Below are 6,045 nucleotides of genomic sequence, written 5' to 3' on the forward strand. Positions count from 1 at the left end.
CCTCCCCTCACTTCCTTCAGCAGCATTAGAGTGCTAAGTGGGAAATAAATTCATCTCCATCTACATGTAACCACTTCCAACCCTATAAATGTTAAAGGGGTGTTAAAAGATAAATGATTATTGATTGGAGGCTGAAGAGTCAACTGCATCAATCTGAATAGTGTGAAACCTGTAAAATCAATTTAAAATGCATGACGTTTCTTTTTATTTAGCCCAACCTACTGATAAGAATTATTTTAGGAGACCTGACCGGCTCATTTTTAGATAGTGTATGAGTAGTAATTATTCTGCAGCGTGAAACAGCAGGAAAACACATTCACAGTATTTGATGTCTAAAGTTTTCTCAAAAGAATAAGTGTAAGTTTCACGTGTTGTCTGAATCAATTTAGCTTCTTACAATTTTCTTCTATACAGCAGTTATACTACACTAAAAAAATCAAATTGATTGTTTTTGACACACCTTTTCTTTCAAGGACATCTCATATAGTACAAATTAATGGTCAGTATCTTGACTTTTAGCACCTAGAATGACTCACAACCCCAAACCCCTGGGTCATACACTTCCCATAATGTAGTGGTTCTCAAACTTTAAACTTCAAACTTTATCAGGCGATTTAAGTAAAAAAAAGATTCAGGTTAGCAGGATAGCCTTGTTAATTCAATCAGAGCACTTTTGTTTGTTTTTGTCAACACATGAAGAGATCCACTGCCATAATGACATTGATAATTTGGGGTGGCTGGAGTTAGAGCGGGTTAGCCATTAATCGGAAGGTTGGCGGTTCAATTCTGGCTCCCCCAGGCTGCATGTCAAAGTGTCCTTGGACAAGATACTGAACCCCGAATTGCCCCTGGCGGCTGTTCTGCCAGTGTGTGAATGTTAGATGTAGTGTAAAAGCGCTTTGAGTGGTTGAAAAGACCAGAAAGGCGCTAAACCAATACGGAGCATTTACATAATTTCATTTTCCATTAGATTCTCCCTGCCTGATAAATCCCTAGATTTTTCAAACTCACCCACACACCCCCAGTTTGTAACACAGGATTTCTGTCTCGAGCCAAAACTGAGATAGCGTCATAATCAGGGTTATTTTCTGAGCCGTAAGACAGCCACAGATAACATTATATACAACTGTTTTCTTAGCCTTATAGTACCCATAATGACTGGTTATGTGTTATATATAATGAATGGTTCATGTGTAAATTTGGAGGAGAAACCATTTAAATTCAAACAATTTTGGATCCAATCATCACTCTTGCTTTGCAAGAGAATTTCCATGCACAGGGCTTTAACTGGGTTGGGAAGTATTGCTGAATTTGGTCCCTAAAAGCCAAAATGAATCATCATTTGTGATTGGGCAATACAAATAAACCTGACTTGAACTGACTTGATTTTAGTCTCTTTTGAAACCACGGGAACAACAATTATTCTTGATTAAATTGTATTTTTTTGTAGATGTGTTTTATAGAAATTGATGTCTCCTCAGTTGATTTTTCCACTCAAAGTCTTGTCATTTGTGCTTTGACAAGTGAAAATTAATTGGATGGGCACTTGATTTCCACACACAGGCTTTGAATGTCAAGGTTGTTATCATTATTACGTTTATGTCAAAACAGCACAACTGTGCTGCATGTCACGTGTCCTGTTTATGAAAAATTGCCAATACCCTTTTCAGTGCATGTCAACAATGACATTACATTAGTGAAAATCAGGTGTTTGCAATACACATTTTTTACACATTTGTAGTGTAGTGATAGGAGGTGCTTTTCTTGCTGAACCAAGTCAAAGTTCACAGGAAAAAAACAGGTTGCTTATGTGACCATTATAGGGCATCTAATTAGACCAAACATTTTTAGCCATGCTAGCAGCCTTGTGAGGCTGTAATGCTGATTAACACGCCAGTAAACAAAGTCACTGGGTGGATGAAAAGTGGTTAAAAACTACTATTATAACTAAAGGGCAAAAATGTAAAGCTTGACCCGAGGGTGGTGCTACACAAATGTTCTGTATCTAAATGAAATATCAGAAAAAGGCGCATCAGGCTCAGCTCTGCATTGTAAGAGTTTTCAACAAAATGTAAAGCTTTGCCTGAGGGGAAACTCAATGCTGTAATGTGAATCAACTAGAATTATGCTCTTTCTTTAGTTACTCTAAACTGTGTTTTGTCAGCCTTTGCCGTATTTAGTTTCTGTGAGGTTACACACCAGAAAACCAAATAGTTGTTTGGAAGTGCTTAAATCATTTCCACTACAAAAAAATGTTTCTAGCACCAAAGGCTGAAACAACTGGGTGTAATCCCCTTCGTCTATCATTAGTCTAACCAGTACTTTATCAGCCTCAAATACACTTAGGCTCATCTTAGAACTTAATCCTAACCTTAGTTAATCATAGCATAACTTGCTAATGTTAGCATGTTAATATATGAAACTCTCCCACATATTTTTTGGATTACAATATTTTGCTAACTCGTTAACTCTGAGGCTGCAATTACTAACTATACAACAAAATCATTGGGTGGGTGAAAAGTGCTTCAATTAGTACCACTACTGGGACACAAGATGGGAAGCTTGGCTTGACAGTGGTGGTAGAGGAAAGCCTGTTTTCTAAATCAAATGAATTTATCCTTTGTTCTGTACAGCTGTCTTTGTATGAGTTCTAGACTCAGCTCATCGGGCTCAGCTCCGCATTGTCCAATTTCAGAGTCCTCAACTTTTATTAGTCTAACCTGTACTATGTCAGGCTCAGCTGCACTAATTTGCCTTATCTGAACAATGCTGGAATTAGCTTTGACATTTCTCTCGAAGCAGCTACATCAGTTGAGCCAGCATTGTGTTCACTCTGTCTTGTGAATAGCTATCGACAGCACATCTGTTTGATGAAGAGATACTAATATGATAACAGACCACCCAAAATGAGGTACATGACTTATGAAAAGACTCTTAAGCTCAGTTGCATTGCATGATACAGATCAGAGACATGGCATCCCCCTGCCGCTGTAATTATACACCACAATGGTGCCAATGCATTTAAAGCAGCAACATTATTACAACTGACAGTATACTCATCTCTTCATCACTTATTCACTGCAAGGCAATTTTCCAAGGCTTCCCCAGATGGTTGTCAATTTTATGCAAAATGGAAAAGAGATTCAGTGCAACCAAGCTCAAATTGATATCTCCAAGTCATAGGTTGGATAGTTATTTGAAAGCCTTGCAATAAAGTATGGGGTCTCGGGCTCATATCTGTCTGACAAAAGTGACAAAGAAAAATATATGTTTCCCAGAGATATTTTTCTAGAAGGATGACAAAACATCCTGACTGGCTTTTATGGAACCACTTATTCCACTTTAACATCACCCACACTTTTAAGGGTCACTTAGGTTACCTTAAAAGTGGCCATTAGCACAGCTTTCAGAGACAGGGACCTCTTGTAGGAGGAGCACCACTTGATACAAAGAGCTTTCGTCCTCTGATCTTTCTGTCTAAATGCAGCGCTTCAACACTAAAACAAACATATCACGCAGGGGTAAATTAGAATGTGTCCAGATAACAAATCTCAGCTTGTTTGAAATTCATTAACACAGCACGCATCAAGTGTATTCACACCGCTTATATTCAGTAACCTATTATTATTAAATAGGACTTGCTCACACAATGCAATGCTTGATGATTTGTATAAAAATCTGACAATCAGTCCTGCAGTGCCATTCATGCACATCTTCCAATTTTACATAACTTACAACTGTGATTTCTTTTTTGTTTTTACCTTTTTATTTGTCATTTTTGAATCCATTTGTGCCTGACTCCTTTGCTTAAAAACCTGTAACAGATAGGTTGGATTTGACCTGAATGAATTGCCGCTTCACAGCGTGTCCAGACATCCAGTTCTGTGAGCTAATATGCACCACAGTAATGTAATTGCTTTTCTCAGTAATGCTTGTTGTAACAAATAACTTAAATTACTTTTGGTATCACCCTTGTAAATTTCAAATTGTGAAAGATTTATACAAATACATCACACCAAGCCTAATCTCCTTTTTTCATACTAAAATTGCACACAAACAACAAAGCCATGAGATGCGTCAGCAATCTTGACTCTCAAAGATTCCCGGCTGTCAATATTTACAAAATATAATGTTGAGGAGTGGCGTTTCCAGGCTCTTGAAACATTGGGGGCTTAGCCCAGCCCAGAAATAATATAAGAACATTTCTTCCCTTGCGTTGTATCTTCGCAATGAGTTTTGTATTACCTACCTTAAATTCCTGATGAGTACAAATCAAGTGACATACATGTTTGGATGTTTTAACCTGTATAGGTAATAGGTAGCTGTGATGCGATTTCACAGTTCTAACAGCAAACAAACTACAACTATAATGACAAGGCATTTACAAACATAACTGTTTCATGAACCACAAATGTGGTAATGGACTAAATACTGTAATTGGTGTTAGCTTTAGGCCTTTAGCCACACAAATGCCAGAAACAAGTAGCTATCTCACAGTTGTAAACCAGCACCATAGAGCACTTTCAACAGTGTCGTGATGTCAGTATGTTAAGCCACTACCACACTTTATAGTGATGTGTTGGTTGTGAAGTAGGCTAATGTTAGCTAATGAAAGTTGCTCAAAGAGTTATTACATCTTTAAATTTAACTAGATTTCTTTCAGGCTTTGGAAACAGAACAAAAACAACAGTAGCATATAGAGGGTCAAAGAATTGGAGTGAAACGATAGCTGAATGTACCATAGACTGTATAAAAGAAGTGGATGTAGTCACCTTGATGTCACCCTTTGGTTTATGGACTACAGTTTTAAAGTCTGGTGTATGCTATTTAGGCTGTCGCCATCTTATTTTTTTTGCAACCAGGCACTGGATGTGGATATGTTTGTTAGAGTTAATAACTCAAGTAGGTAGTAGAGTCACACAGAGGCACTGGGTGGGGATCTCTGGTATTGCCCTAGAATGGTTTTCATCCTACCTGTCAAATAGGAAGTTTTGTGTGTCTGTAAACAACCATGTCTCTTCGTTCTGTCCAGTTAAATATGGTGTGCCTCAGGGGTCGGTCTTAGGACCCATTTTGTTTTCCTTGTATCTGCTTCCCCTTGGACATATTATCCATAAACATGGTATTTCTTTTCATATTTATGCTGATGACACACAAATGTACTTGCCCGTCAGATCCACAGACCCTGGAATGCTGAGTTCACTTACCGACTGCCTTTGTGAAGTTAAAAAATGGATGTCAAATAATTTCCTCCAGCTGAACTCAGACAAAACAGAAATCCTGGTCATCGGGTCCCAGCAGATGGCAAAACGAATACTGCCATCTGCTGGTTCCCTAGTAAATCACATTAAGCCTGTTGCAAAGAACCTTGATGTCTGGTTTGATAGTAATTTAAATTTCGAGCAGCACACCACAAAGTTCAATCATGTTTTTATCAACTTAACAAAAATTCGATCTATGTTAACTCAACACAGTCTCACTCCCTACTCGTCAAATGTCTGACGCATGGTCAAGGCCCTTTGTCGTCGCTTTTTAAAGACTTGGGTAGCCCTTTTGCATCAATTATTGACGTTTAGGGATCCACAGTCAAGTTAGCAACGCTTAGCAACAATAAATATGCATTATCCGGTTACACTTTCAAGATAAAACGTAACATTTCGATACATTGCCATGTTGAAACGCGCATAATTAAAGTCGTGAAACGCTGCCGTTTCGTTAGGTTTAGGCACAGAAAGTACTTGGTTGGGTTTAGGCAACAAAACTACTTGGTTAAGGTTAGGAAAAGATCATGGTTTGGGTTAAAATAGCTATGTATGTCAATTAAGACTTAAGTTAACTAACGTTAATGTCAATTTACCTCACTCGCCTTCATCTCATCATGCCTGGATTATTGCAAAAGCCTTTTCACTTGTTTAACCCAAAAATCTACTGATCGACTCCAGACTGTCCAGAACTCAGCTGCCAGGCTTTTTACCAGAACAAAGAAATATGACCACATCACCCCTATTTTAGCTTCATTACACTGGCTCCCAGTATGTTTTAGAA

Source organism: Micropterus salmoides, unplaced genomic scaffold (assembly GCF_014851395.1).
Source record: "Micropterus salmoides isolate LMB-PRFRI ecotype aquatic unplaced genomic scaffold, ASM1485139v1 Ms_hic_scaffold_17, whole genome shotgun sequence".
NCBI lineage: Eukaryota > Metazoa > Chordata > Actinopteri > Centrarchiformes > Centrarchidae > Micropterus > Micropterus salmoides.